Genomic DNA, 13,702 nt, shown 5'->3' with positions numbered 1-13,702 from the left:
TTCACCGTCCAAACTTGCGGGGAAAATCCCTTCTGTCTTTGTTGTTCGGCGGCCGGGGCCCCTCCTCGTCATCGCTATGTAGCCCCTTGTCTCTGGTCTCGGCACTTATCTTGCCTGCCTGCTTGAACACACAGCAATCCCTGTTGGTGTGATTGGCTGGCTGTTCGGGGGTGCCGTGTATCTGGCACGAGCGATCAAGTATCCGGTCTAAGCTGGATGGACCCTGAGGGTTTCGTTTTAATGGCTTCTTCCGCTGACCCGGTTTAGAGCCTCTGAATCCGGCATTGACTGCCGTATCTTCAGTATTGTCACCGTTAATGCGGCGCTTATGCTTGTTGCGGCGTGACCTGCCGTTGTTATCCTTGTTATCCGAATTGCCGGGGCTCTTGCTTATGTTATTGCTACGAGCCAGCCATCTATCTTCTCCCGCGCAGAAGTGGGTCATGAGTGTCGTGAGGGCTGCCATAGACTTTGGCTTTTCCTGTCCTAGGTGCCGGGCAAGCCATTCGTCTCGGATGTTGTGCCTGAAGGCTGCGAGGGCCTCGGTGTTCGGACAATCAACTATTTGGTTTTTCTTTGTCAGGAACCATGTCCAGAATTGTCTGGCCGATTCCTCTGGTTGCTGGATTATGTGGCTTAGGTCATCGGTGTCTGGTGGTCGCACATACGTGCCCTGGAAGTTGTCAAGGAATGTGGATTCCAGGTCCTCCCAACAACTGATTGACTCTGCTGGCATGCTATTAAGCCAATGTCGAGCTGGTCCTTTAAGCTTGAGCGGGAGGTATTTGATGGCGTGTAGATCATCGCCACGGGCCATGTGGATGTGAAGGAGATAATCCTCGATCCATACTGCAGGATCTGTTGTGCCATTGTATGATTCGATGTTTACGGGTTTGAAGCCCTCGGGGATTTGATGATCCATTACTTCATTTGTGAAGCATAGTGGGTGTGCGGTGCCCCTGTACTGAGCTATATCGTGACGCAGCTCGGACGAGCTTGGTCTGTTGTATTCGGCCGGGCCATACTTATTATGTCCAGCGTGACGCGTAGCGTCACATGAAGCGGGGCGCCCATGTGATCCGAAGATCGATCTTGTTTGCCTTGCCTTATTTTCCAAGATGTCTCACAGGTCTGTTGCGTCTCCCGGTACTCTGGTATGTTTTGAGCGGTGTCGGGGTGCGGCTTGGGTCTAGGGCCTGAAGGCCTCTCTATCGCGGCCACGGAGTGGCTGATCGGGCGCATCGTACGCTGGTGATGTAGGTTTAGTTGCTTCCTCCTCAAGTTGGGGAAGCAGCCTACGCTTCGGGTAGCTCTTGGATGGGCGTTCTAGTTTATATTCTTCGGCTGCCAGGACTTCGGTCCATCTGTCAGCTAGCAAGTCTTGGTCAGCTCTAAGCTGCTGCTGTTTCTTCTTGAGGCTGCTTGCTATGGCTATGAGTGTGCATTTGAAACGCTCTTGCTCGACGGGATCCTCTGGCACGACGAATTCATCGTCGTCGAGGCTTGCCTCGTCTTCGGAGGGAGTCATGTAATTGTCGTCCTCATCCTCTTTGTCGGCCGCTCTCTCACGAGGGCTGGCTCCTTCGTTCTCCTGCACTGAATCCTGCTGGAGGGGGTTGTCTTCGGCACTGTCCAGCGTATTGTTATTTCCGGTGCTGGAATCGCCGTTTTTGCTTTGGCGGGACTTAGAGCGGCGCCGCTGACGTCGGCGCTTGGGTTGCTTCTTGGAGGGGTCATCCTCTGTTTTCTCCTCGCCATCCCCCGCTTTAGGGGTGTCCACCATGTATATGTCATATGATGAGGTGGCTTTCCAGTGCCCTACAGGCACCGGTTCTTGTTCGTCTCCTTCATCGGCGTCCATGCCGTCGATGTCTTCAGAGTCGAAGTCGAGCATGTCGGTTAAATCGTCGATAGTGGCTACAAAGTGGGTGGTGGGTGGGCTACAAATTTCTTCATCGTCCGCGTCCCAACCGTGTTGGACGTAGTCCGGCCAGGGCTCTCCTGACAAAGAGAGAGACTTTAACGAATTCAGGATGTTGCCGAAAGGTGAGTGCTGAAAGACATCCGCGGCGGTGAACTCCATGACCGGAGCCCAATCGGGCTTAACCGGGGGAGGTGCGAGATTTATGGAATCCGGATCGGAGTCCGGCACCTTGGAGTCATGGGCCTTGCAAGGGACTAGGCTGGTATCCGGCTCTATCGCCATAGAGATTGCAGTTTCCGGGGTGGCGTCTAACCGTCCGTCCCTGACTGGCGTAGTGGGCTCCGAGCTAATGGTCGGAGCGGACACCTGAGCGATGCTCTGGGCGTTGTCCGATGACAGAGCTAAATCGTTCCCATCATGACAGTGCGGCGCGCCCGGTTGTGGCTCAAATCCGTCGAAGATCAAGTCCCCGCGGATGTCGGCTGTGTAGTTCAAGCTTCCAAACCTGACCTGATGGCCAGGGGCGTAGCTCTCGATCTGCTCCAGATGGTCGAATGAGTCAGCCCGCAGTGCGAAGCCGCCGAATACGAAGATTTGTCCGGGGAGAAAAGTCTCATCCCGGACCGCGTCACGGTTGACGAGCGAAGAAGCCATCGGGCCTAAAAGGCGACGACACAGAGGAACTCTCAATGAAAGCACCAATGTCGGTGTCAAAACCGGCGGATCTCGGGTAGGGGGTCCCGAACTGTGCGTCTAGGCGGATGGTAACAGGAGACAAGGGACACGATGTTTTTACCCAGGTTCGGGCCCTCTCGATGGAGGTAAAACCCTACTCCTGCTTGATTAATATTGATGATATGGGTAGTACAAGAGTAGATCTACCACGAGATCGGAGTGGCTAAACCCTAGAATCTAGCCTATGGTATGATTGTTGTTTGTCCTATGGACTAAAACTCTCCGGTTTATATAGACACCGGAGATGGCTAGGGTTACACAGAGTCGGTTACAATGGGAGGAGATCTTCATATCATATCGCCAAGCTTGCCTTCTACGCCAAGGAAAGCTCCATCCGGACACGGGACGGAGTCTTCAATCTTGTATCCTCATAGTCCAGGAGTCCGGCCAAAGGTCTTAGTCCGGCCATCAGGACACCCCCTAATCCAGGACTCCCTCATATACCCAATGGTTTCCTTAGGGTATCCTATGAAGACGCATTTTTCCGACTTGGGTTCGAGGTTTTCAGGTTGAAGTTTCTTGACATAAGCATCGCATCCCCAAGCTTTCAGAAACGACAACTTAGGTTTCTTCCCAAACCATAATTCATACGGTGTCGTCTCAACAGATTTAGATGGAGCCCTATTTAAAGTGAATGTAGCTGTCTCTAGAGCGTATCCCCAAAATCATAGCGGTAAATCGGTAAGAGACATCATAGATCGCACCATATCCAATAGAGTGCGATTACGACGTTCGGACACACCGTTACGCTGAGGTGTTCCAGGCGGCATGAGTTTTGAAACGATTCCACATTTTCTTAAGTGCGTACCAAATTCGTGACTTAAATATTCTCCTCCACGATCTGATCGTAAGAACTTTATTTTTTGATCACGTTGATTCTCTACTTCATTCTGAAATTCCTTGAACTTTTCAAAGGTCTCAGACTTGTGTTTCATCAAGTAGACATACCCATATCTACTTAAGTCATCGGTGAGAGTGAGAACATAACGATATCCTCCGCGAGCCTCAACGCTCATTGGACCACACACATCAGTATGTATGATTTCCAATAAGTTGGTTGCTCGCTCCATTGTTCCGGAGAACGGAGTCTTGGTCATTTTGCCCATGAGGCATGGTTCGCATGTGTTAAATGATTCATAATCGAGAGACTCTAAAAGTCCATCAGCATGGAGCTTCTTCATGCGCTTGACACCAATGTGACCAAGGCGGCAGTGCCACAAGTATGTGGGACTATCGTGATCAACTTTACATCTTTTGGTATTCACACTGTGAATATGTGTAACATTACGTTCGAGATTCATTAAGAATAAACCATTGACCATCGGGGCATGACCATAAAACATATCTATCATATAAATAGAAAATCCATTATTCTCGGATTTAAATGAGTAGCCATCTCGCATTAAACGAGATCCAGATACAATGTTCATGCTCAAACTTGGCACTAAATAACAATTATTGAGGTTTAAAACTGATCCCGTAGGTAAATGTAGAGGTAGCGTGCCGCCGGCGATCACATCGACCTTGGAACCATTCCTGATGCGCATCGTCACCTCGTCCTTCGCCAGTCTCCACTTATTCCGCAGCTCCTGCTGTGAGTTACAAATGTGAGCAACGGCACCGGTATCAAATACCCAGGAGTTACTACGAGTACTGGTAAGGTACACATCAATTACATGTATATCAAATATACCTTTAGTGTTGCCGGCCTTCTTGCCCGCTAAGTATTTGGGGCAGTTCCACTTCCAGTGACCCTTCCCTTTGCAATAAAAGCACTCAGTCTCAGGCTTGGGTCCATTCTTTGACTTCTTCCCGGCTACTGGCTTACCGGGCGCGGCAACATCTTTGCCGTCCTTCTTGAAGTTCTTCTAACCCTTGCCCTTCTTGAACTTGGTGGTTTTATTGACCATCAACACTTGATGTTCTTTCTTGATTTCTACCTCTGCTGACTTCAGCATTGAAAATACTTCAGGAATAGTTTTCACCATCCCCTGCATATTGTAGTTCATCACAAAGCTCTTGTAGCTCGGTGGGAGCGACTGAAGGATTCTGTCAATGACCGCCTCGTCTGGGAGGTTAATGTCCAGCTGGCACAGGCGGTTGTGCAACCCAGACATTTTGAGTATGCTCACTGACAGAACTGTTTTCCTCCATCTTACAACTATAGAACTTATTGGAGACCTCATATCTCTCGACCCGGGCATGAGCTTGGAAAACCATTTTCAGCTCCTCGAACATCTCATATGCTCTGTGTTGCTCAAAAAGCTTTTGGAGCCCCGGTTCTAAGCTGTAAAGCATGCCGCACTGAACGAGGGAGTAATCATCAACATGTGACTACCAAGCGTTCATAACGTCTTGGTTCTCTGGGATAGGTGCTTCACCTAGCGGTCCTTCTAGAACATATGCTTTCTTGGCAGCTATGAGGATGATCCTCAGGTTCCGGACCCAGTTCGTATAGTTGCTGCCATCATCTTTCAGCTTGGTTTTCTCTAGGAACGCGTTGAAGTTCATGTTGACATGAGCGTTGTCCATTTGTTCTACAAGACATATTTTGCAAAGATTTTAGACTAAGTTCATGATAATTAAGTGTTACATGATTTGACATCCCTCTAGTCATCTAAGTGTTACATGATCCGAGTCGACTAGGCCGTGTCCAATCATCACGTGAGACGGACTAGTCATTATCGGTGAACATCTCCATGTCGATGTATCTTCCATACGACTCATGTTCGACCTTTCGGTCTCTGTGTTCCAAGGCCATGTCTATACATGCTAGGCTCGTCAAGTTAACCCTAAGTGTTTTTGCATGTGTAAAACTGGCTTACACCCGTTGTATGTGAACGTAAGAATCTATCACACACGATCATCACGTGGTGCTTCGAAACAACAAACTTTAGCAACGGCGCACATTTAGGGGGAACACTTTCTTGAAATTATTATAAGGGATCATCTTATTTACTGCCTTCGTTCTAAGTAAACAAGATGCATAAACATAATAAACATCACATGCAATTATATAGCAGTGACATGATATGGCCAATATCATATAGCTCCTTTGATCTTCATCTTCGGGGCTCCATGATCATCTTCGTCACCGGCATGACACCATGATCTCCATCATCGTGTCTCCATGAAGTTGCTCGCCAACTATTACTTCTACTACTATGGCTAACGGTTTAGCACTAAAGTAAAGTAATTACATGGCGTTAAATCATTGACACGCATGTCATACAATAATTAAGACAACTCCTATGGCTCCTGCCGGCTGGCATACTCATCAACATGCAAGTCGTGATTCCTATTACAAGAACATGATCTCATACATCACAATATATCATTCATCATTCATCACAACTTTTGGCCATATCACATCACATAGCAATTGCTGCAAAAACAAGTTACACATCCTCTAATTGTTGTTGCATCTTTTACGTGGCTGCAATTGGGTTCTAGCAAGAATGTTTTCTTACCTACAAATAAACACAACATGATTTTGTGAACTTATATTTACCCTTCATAAGGACCCTTTTCATCGAATCCGCTCCAACTAAAGTGGGAGAGACAGACACCCGCTAGCCACCTTATGCAACTAGTGCATGTCAGTCGGTGGAACCTGTCTCACGTAAGCGTACGTGTAAGGTCGGTTCGGGCCGCTTCATCCCACAATACCGCTGAAGCAAGATAATACTAGTAGTGGCAAGAAAGTTGACAACATCTACGCCCACAATAGATTTGTGTTCTACTCGTGCAATAGAGAACTACGCATAGACCTAGCTCATGATGCCACTATTGGGGAACGTTGCATAAAATAAAAAAATTTCTACGTTCACCAAGATCAATCTATGAGTTCACCTAGCAACAAGAGAGAAAGATGCATCTACATACCCTTGTAGATCGCGTGCGGAAGCGTTCAAGAGAACGGGGTTGAGGGAGTCGTTCTCGTCGTGATCCAAATCACCGGAGATCCTAGCGTCGAACGGACGTCACCTCCGCGTTCAACACACGTACGGTCAGCGTGACGTCTCCTTCTTCTTGATCCAGCAATGGGAAAGGAGAGGTTGATGAAGATCCAGCAGCACGACGGCGTGCTGGTGGATGCAGCAGGGCTCCGGCAGGGCTTCGCCAAGCAACTACGGGAGGAGGAGGTGTAGCAGGGAGGGGAGGGAGGCGCCAGGGTGTTGGGTGCGGCTGCCCTCCCACCCCCTCTTTATATAGGGACCCCAGGGGGGTGCCGGCCCTAGAGATGGGATCTCTAGGGGGGGCAGCGACCAAGGGGGATGGAGTGCCCCCCAAGGCAAGTGGAGGCGCCCCCTCCCCTAGGGTTCCCAACCCTAGGCGCAGAGGGGGGCCCAGGGGGGCGCGCACCAGCCCACTAGGGGCTGGTTCCCCTCCCACTTCAGCCCATGGGGCCCTCCGAGATAGGTGGCCCCACCCGGTGGACCCCCGGGACCCTTCCGGTGGCCCTGGTACAATACCGGTGGACCCCGAAACTTTCCCGATGGCCGAAACTCGACTTCCCATATATAATTCTTTACCTCCGGTCCATTCCGGAACTCCTTGTGACGTCCGGGATCTCATCCGGGACTCCGAACAACTTTCGGTTTGCTGCATACTCATATTCATACAACCCTAGCGTCACCGAACCTTAAGTGTGTAGACCCTACGAGTTCGGGAGACACGCAGACATGACCGAGACGGCTCTCCGGTCAATAACCAACAGAGGGATCTGGATACCCATGTTGGCTCCCACATGTCCCTCGATGATCTCATCGGATGAACCACGACGTCGAGGATTTAAGCAACCCCGTATACAATTCCCTTTGTCAATCGGTACGTTATTTACCCGAGATTCGATCGTCGGTATCCCAATACCTCGTTCAATCTCGTTACCGGCAAGTCACTTTACTCATACCGCAATGCATAATCCCGTGACCAGACATTTGGTCACTTTGAGGTCCTTATGATGATGCACTACCGAGTGGGCCCAGTGATACCTCTCCGTCATACGGAGTGACAAATTTCAGTCTCGATCCGTGTCAACCCAACAGACACTTTCGGAGATACCTGTAGTGTACCTTTATAGTCACCCAGTTACGTTGTGACGTTTGGTACACCCAAAGCACTCCTACGGTATCCGGGAGTTACACGATCTCATGGTCTAAGGAAAAGATACTTGACATTGGAAAGCTCTAGCAAACGAACCACACGATCTTTGTGCTATGCTTAGGATTGGGTCTTGTCCATCACATAATTCTCCTAATGATGTGATCCCGTTATCAATGACATGCAATGTCCATAGTCAAGAAACCATGACTATCTGTTGATCAACGAGCTGGTCAACTAGAGGCTTACTAGGGACATGTTGTGGTCTAAGTATTCACACGTGTATTACGATTTCCGAATAATACAATTATAGCATGAATAAAAGACAATTATCATGAACAAGGAAATATAATAATAATCCTTTTATTATTGCCTCTAGGGCATATTTCCAACAAGTTGTATTAGTGCATGTTAAACATAGAAAAAATTTGAAGGCGGTAAGAGGAAGCTATCTCCCGTTCGTCATCAAACATGCATTGTTCCCTCTCGGAACCAGGAGCCTTCTAGTGAGTTGCTCCAGTTTTTGAGGGGTCTGTGTCCAATCTTTCGCCAAAGAGGCCAATTTTTTTACCACATCATCTTGGTGGCATGACATTACATCGAGCAAGGTTTCATGTTTTTCTGATCATTTTATATTTTTTTGGAATTAAAATGTCATGGCACTCCATGCATGTGCCCATGCCGTGAGACAAATATGTTTGAAAATTCCTTCTAATTTACTGCACATGGTATTAACTCGCACACAAGTACACAAATATGATTTTTCAAACCGTTATGGTTAGCCGTTGCATGTAGATGTAGTTCAAATTTGAATTACGCTCATTAAATGGCTAGAAAATCACTTAAATGTCTTTAAAAGGTCAAGTGACCCCTGAAATTTTCCAAATTTTCACATGAGAGTTGTATTAGTGCATGTTAAACATAGAAAAAAATTGAAGGCCGTAAGAGGAAGTTATCTCCCGTTCACCATCGAACATGCATTGTTCCCTCTCAGAACCACGCGCCTTCTACTGAGTTGCTCCGGTTTGTGAGGGGTGTGTGTCCAAACTTTCGTCAAAAAGGCCAATTTTTTTACCACATCATCTTGGTGGCATCACAATACATGAAGCAAGGTTTCATGTTTTTCTGATCATTTTTTTGGAATTAAAATGCAATGACACTCCATGCATGTGTCCATGTCGCGAGACCAATACGTTTGAAAATACCTTCTAATTTACTGCACATGGAATTAACTCGCACACGAGGTTACAAATATGATTTTTCAAGCCGTTATGGTTAGCTGTTGCATGAAGGTGTAGTTCAAATTTGAATTATAGTCATTAAATGGCTAGAAAATCACTTAAATGTCTTTAAAAGTTCAAATGACCCCTAGAATTCTCCAATTTTTCACATGACAGTTGTATTAGTGCACGTTAAATGTAGAAAACAATTGAAGGCCATAAGACAAGGCTATCCCCCGTTCGTCATCAAACATGCATTGTTCCCTCTCGGAACCACGAGCTTTCTAGCGAGTTGCTCTGGTTGTTGAGGGGTGTGTGTCCAAACTTTCGTCAAACAGGCCAATTTGTTTACCACATCATCTTGGTGGCATGACATTACATCTAGCAAGGTTTCATGTTTTTCTGATCATTTTTTAATTTTTCGGAATTAAAATGCCATGGCACTCCATGGATGTGTCCATGCCGCCAGACCAATATGTTTTTAAATTCCTTCTAGTTTACTACACATGGAATTAACTCGCACACAAGTACACAAATATGATTTTTCAAACCGTTATGGTTAGCGTTGCATGTAGATGTAGTTCAAATTCGAATTTTGGTCATTAAATGGCTAGAAAATCGCTTAAATGTCTTTAAAAGGTCAAATGACCCATGAAATTTCCAAAATTTCACATGACAGTTGTATTAGTGCATGTTAAACATAGAAAAAATTTGAAGGCCGTAAGAGGAAGCTATCTCCCGTTCGTCATCAAACATGCATTGTTCTCTCTCGGAACCACGAGCCTTCTAGTGAGTTGCTCCAATTTGTGAGGGTTGTGTGTCCAAACTTTCGTCAAACAAGCTAATTTTTTAACCACATCATCTTGGTGGTATTACATTACATGAACAAGGTTTCATGTTTTCTGATCATTTTTTATTTTTCTAGAATTAAAATGCAATGGCACTCCAAGCATGTGTCCATGCCGTGAAACCAATATGTTTGAAAATTCCTTCTAATTTACTCACACGGAATTAACTCACACACAAGTACACAAATATGATTTTTCAAACCGTTATGGATAGCTGTTGCATGAAGATGTAGTTCAAATTTGAATTACGGTCATTAAATGGCTAGAAAATCACTTAATTGTCTTTAAAAGTTCAAATGACCCCTAGAATTCTCCAATTTTTCACATGACAGTTGTATTAGTGGACGGTAAACATAGAAAAAAATTGAAGGTCATAAGAGGAAGATATCTCCATTTTGTCATCAAACGTGCATTCTTCCCTCTTGGAACCACGAGCCTTTTAGTGAATTGCTCCGATTTGTGAGGGGTGTGCGTCCAAAGTTTCGTCAAACGAGCAAATTTTTTACCACATCATCTTGGTGGCATGACATTACATCAAGTAAGGTTTCATGTTTCCTAATCATTTTTTAATTTTTTGGAATTAAAATGCCATGGCACTCCATCCATGTGCCCATGCCGTGAGACCAATATGTTTGAAAATAACTTCTAATTTACTGCACATGGAACTAACTCGCACATAAGTACACAAATATGATTTTTCAAACCGTTATGGTTAGCTGTTGCATGTACATGTAGTTCAAATTTGAATTATGGTCATTAAATGGCTAGAAAATCACTTATGTCTTTAAAAGGTCAAATGACCCCTAGAATTCTCCAATTTTTCACATGACAGTTGTATTAGTGCATGTTAAACATAGAAAAAAATTGAAGGCCTTAAGAGAAAGCTATCCCCCGTTCGCCATCAAACAAGCATAGTTCCCTCTGGGAACCACGAGCTTTTTAGTAAGTTGCTTCGGTTTGTGAGGGGTGTGTGTCCAAACTTTTGTCAAAAAGGCCTATTTTTTTACCACATCATCTTGGTGGCATGACATTACATGAAGGAAGGTTTCAGGTTTTTCTGATTGTTTTTTATTTTTTGGAATTAAAATGCCATGGCACTCCATGCATGTGTCCATGCCACCAGACCAATATGTTTGACAATTCTTTCTAATTTACTGCACATGGAATTAACTCGCACACAAGTACACAAATATGATTTTTCAGACCGTTATGGTTAGCTGTTGCATGAAGGTGTAGTTCAAATTTGAATTACGGTCATTAAATGGCTAGAAGATCACTTAAATGTCTTTAGAAGTTCAAATGACCCCTAGAATTCTCCAATTTTTCACATGATAGTTGTATTATGCACGTTAAATGTAGAAAAAATTGAAGGCCGTAAGAGGAAGCTATCTCCCGTTCATCATCAAACATGCATTATTCCCTCTCGGAACCACGAGCCTTCTAGTGTGTTGCTCCGGCTTTTGAGGGGTGTGTGTCCAAACTTTCGTCAAACAGGCCAATTTGTTTACCACATCATCTTGGTCGCATGACATTATATCAAGCAAGGTTTCATGTTTTTCTGATCATTTTTTTAAAATTTTTGGAATTAAAATGCCATGGCACTCCATGGATTTGTCCATGCCATGAGACCAATATGTTTGAAAAACTCTTCTAATTTACTGCACATGAAATTAACTCGCACGCAAGTACACAAATATGATTTTTCAAACTGTTATGGTTAGCTGTTGCATGTACATGTAGTTCAAATTTGAATTATGGTCATTAAATGGTTAGAAAATCACTTAAATGTCTTTAAAATGTCAAATGACCCCTGAAATTTTCCAAATTTTCGCATGACAGTTGTATTAGTACATGTTAAATGTAGAAAAAATTTGAAGGTCAAAAGGGGAAGCTATCTCCCGTTCATCCTCAAACATGCATTGTTCCCTCTCGGAACCACGAGCCTTCTAATGAGTTGCTTTGGTTTGTGAGGGGTGTGTGTCCAAACTTTCGTCAAACATGTCAATTTTGTTACCACATCATCTTGGTGGCATGACATTACATGAAGCAAGGTTTCATGTGTTTCCGATCTTTTTTAATTTTTTTGGAATTTAAATCTCATGGCACTCCATGCTTAATTGTGTCATAGCCGTTAGACCAATATGTTTGAAAATTCCTTCCAATTTACTACATATGGAATTAAATCGCACATAAGTACACAAAATATGACTTTTCAAACTGTTATGGTTAGCTGTTGCATGTACATGAAGTTCAAATTTGAATTTCGGTCATTAAATGACTAGAAAATCACTTAAATGTCTTAAAAGGTCAAATTACCCCTGAAAGTTTCCAAAATTTGACATGACAGTTGTATTAGTACTACAAATTTTTTCATACATTTAAAACACCATCCGTTGCCACTTCACTCCAAATTCATCTTTCACAGCTAATAAAAATATGAACAACATCACGCATAGTTTTTTGTAGGAACCGTTTGTGATGAAAATTTATGGGTCTATTTAAGTCTTCCTCCTTAACCTTCGCCGCCTCGTCTTCCCCAGTGCTGGCAACCCCCGAATCCACGAACTAAAATCCCCATTCCCGCATCCCCTTCTTGCAAAGATGACACCATGGAAACGCTTCGTGAAGGCCCGTATGATGGTCGCGTCCTCCCCGAGCGCCGCCGCCTGCGCCGAGAGCGCGACTGCCTACACCGAGAGTGTCGCCACAACCGCATTGAGCGTGGCTGCATCTGCCGAGAGGGCTTCTGCGGCAGCCGACAAGGTAGCTGCAGCAATCGAGATGACTGCAGTTGCTGCTACGATGGCGGTTGCAAACGCCGAGCGCGCTCGAGTTGCCGTCTATGCTGTCGATGTCGCCTTGGCCCGGGTCGAGGCCATCCACGCTAAGATCGAGGATGCACACGCCAATATATTCCAGGCCACCTCGGAATCCAGCATGCAACCCATGCCCGAAAAGGCGGCGGTGGCCATGGAGCACCTGCTTCCTCATGAGATCGCCGTGCTAGAGCTGGAGATGCAGGAGGGGGTGAAGATCGAGGAGCGTCGTGATACGTCTCCAATGTATGTATAATTTTTGATTGTACCATGCTATTATATTATCTGTTTTGAATGTTTTATATGCATTAATATGCTATTTTATATTATTTTTGGGACTAACCTATTAACCTAGAGCCCAGTGCCAGTTCCTATTTTTTCCTTGTTTTTGAGTTTCGCAGAAAAGGAATACCAAACGGAGTCCAAACAGAATGAAACCTTCACAATAATTTTTCTTGGACCAGGAGACTTGGAGATGAAGTCAGAGGAGCCACGAGGTGACCTGGACGTGCCAGAGATGCACCTGAATGACATTCTTTTAGCCGTCCATGATAGAAAAAATCATGGTAGAAGCAAGGGCGAGGAAAATTTTGGGGAGTTCCCGGTTAGGACGGGTGGTCGGGGCCGAGCGATGCACGAAGGTTTGCACGTTTCTCTCATACACGTACGCGCGTGGGTGCGAGGCGTTGGGCTCTGACTGAACCCGAGCGAGGCGTTCTCCTACTAAACCCGAGCGATTGCACTGGCTACGTGTTACTGAACCCGAGCTATCGATCGATCCCTGGCTGTTAACTGAACACGATCGAGCGATTCCTTCGCTATTGCTGCTAACTGAAGCCGATCGACCTACTGCCTCTTGATGAAAAACGAGCATTGTTGGGGGTTGGATGAACAGTTCCCGGTGGGGGTTGGATGAACAGGACCCCGTGGGGGTAGAGGCCATTGCCGATGGATGAACAGGACCCCGATCGAGCCGGTTGGGGGTGGATGAACAGGACCCCGTGGAGGGCTGTTTGAACAGTAGCCGGTGGAGGGCTGGATGAACGGTAGCCCATG

This window comes from Triticum dicoccoides, chromosome 1B (assembly GCF_002162155.2).
Source record: "Triticum dicoccoides isolate Atlit2015 ecotype Zavitan chromosome 1B, WEW_v2.0, whole genome shotgun sequence".
Classification (NCBI taxonomy): domain Eukaryota; kingdom Viridiplantae; phylum Streptophyta; class Magnoliopsida; order Poales; family Poaceae; genus Triticum; species Triticum dicoccoides.
Note: the sequence above shows the minus strand (reverse complement) of the source record.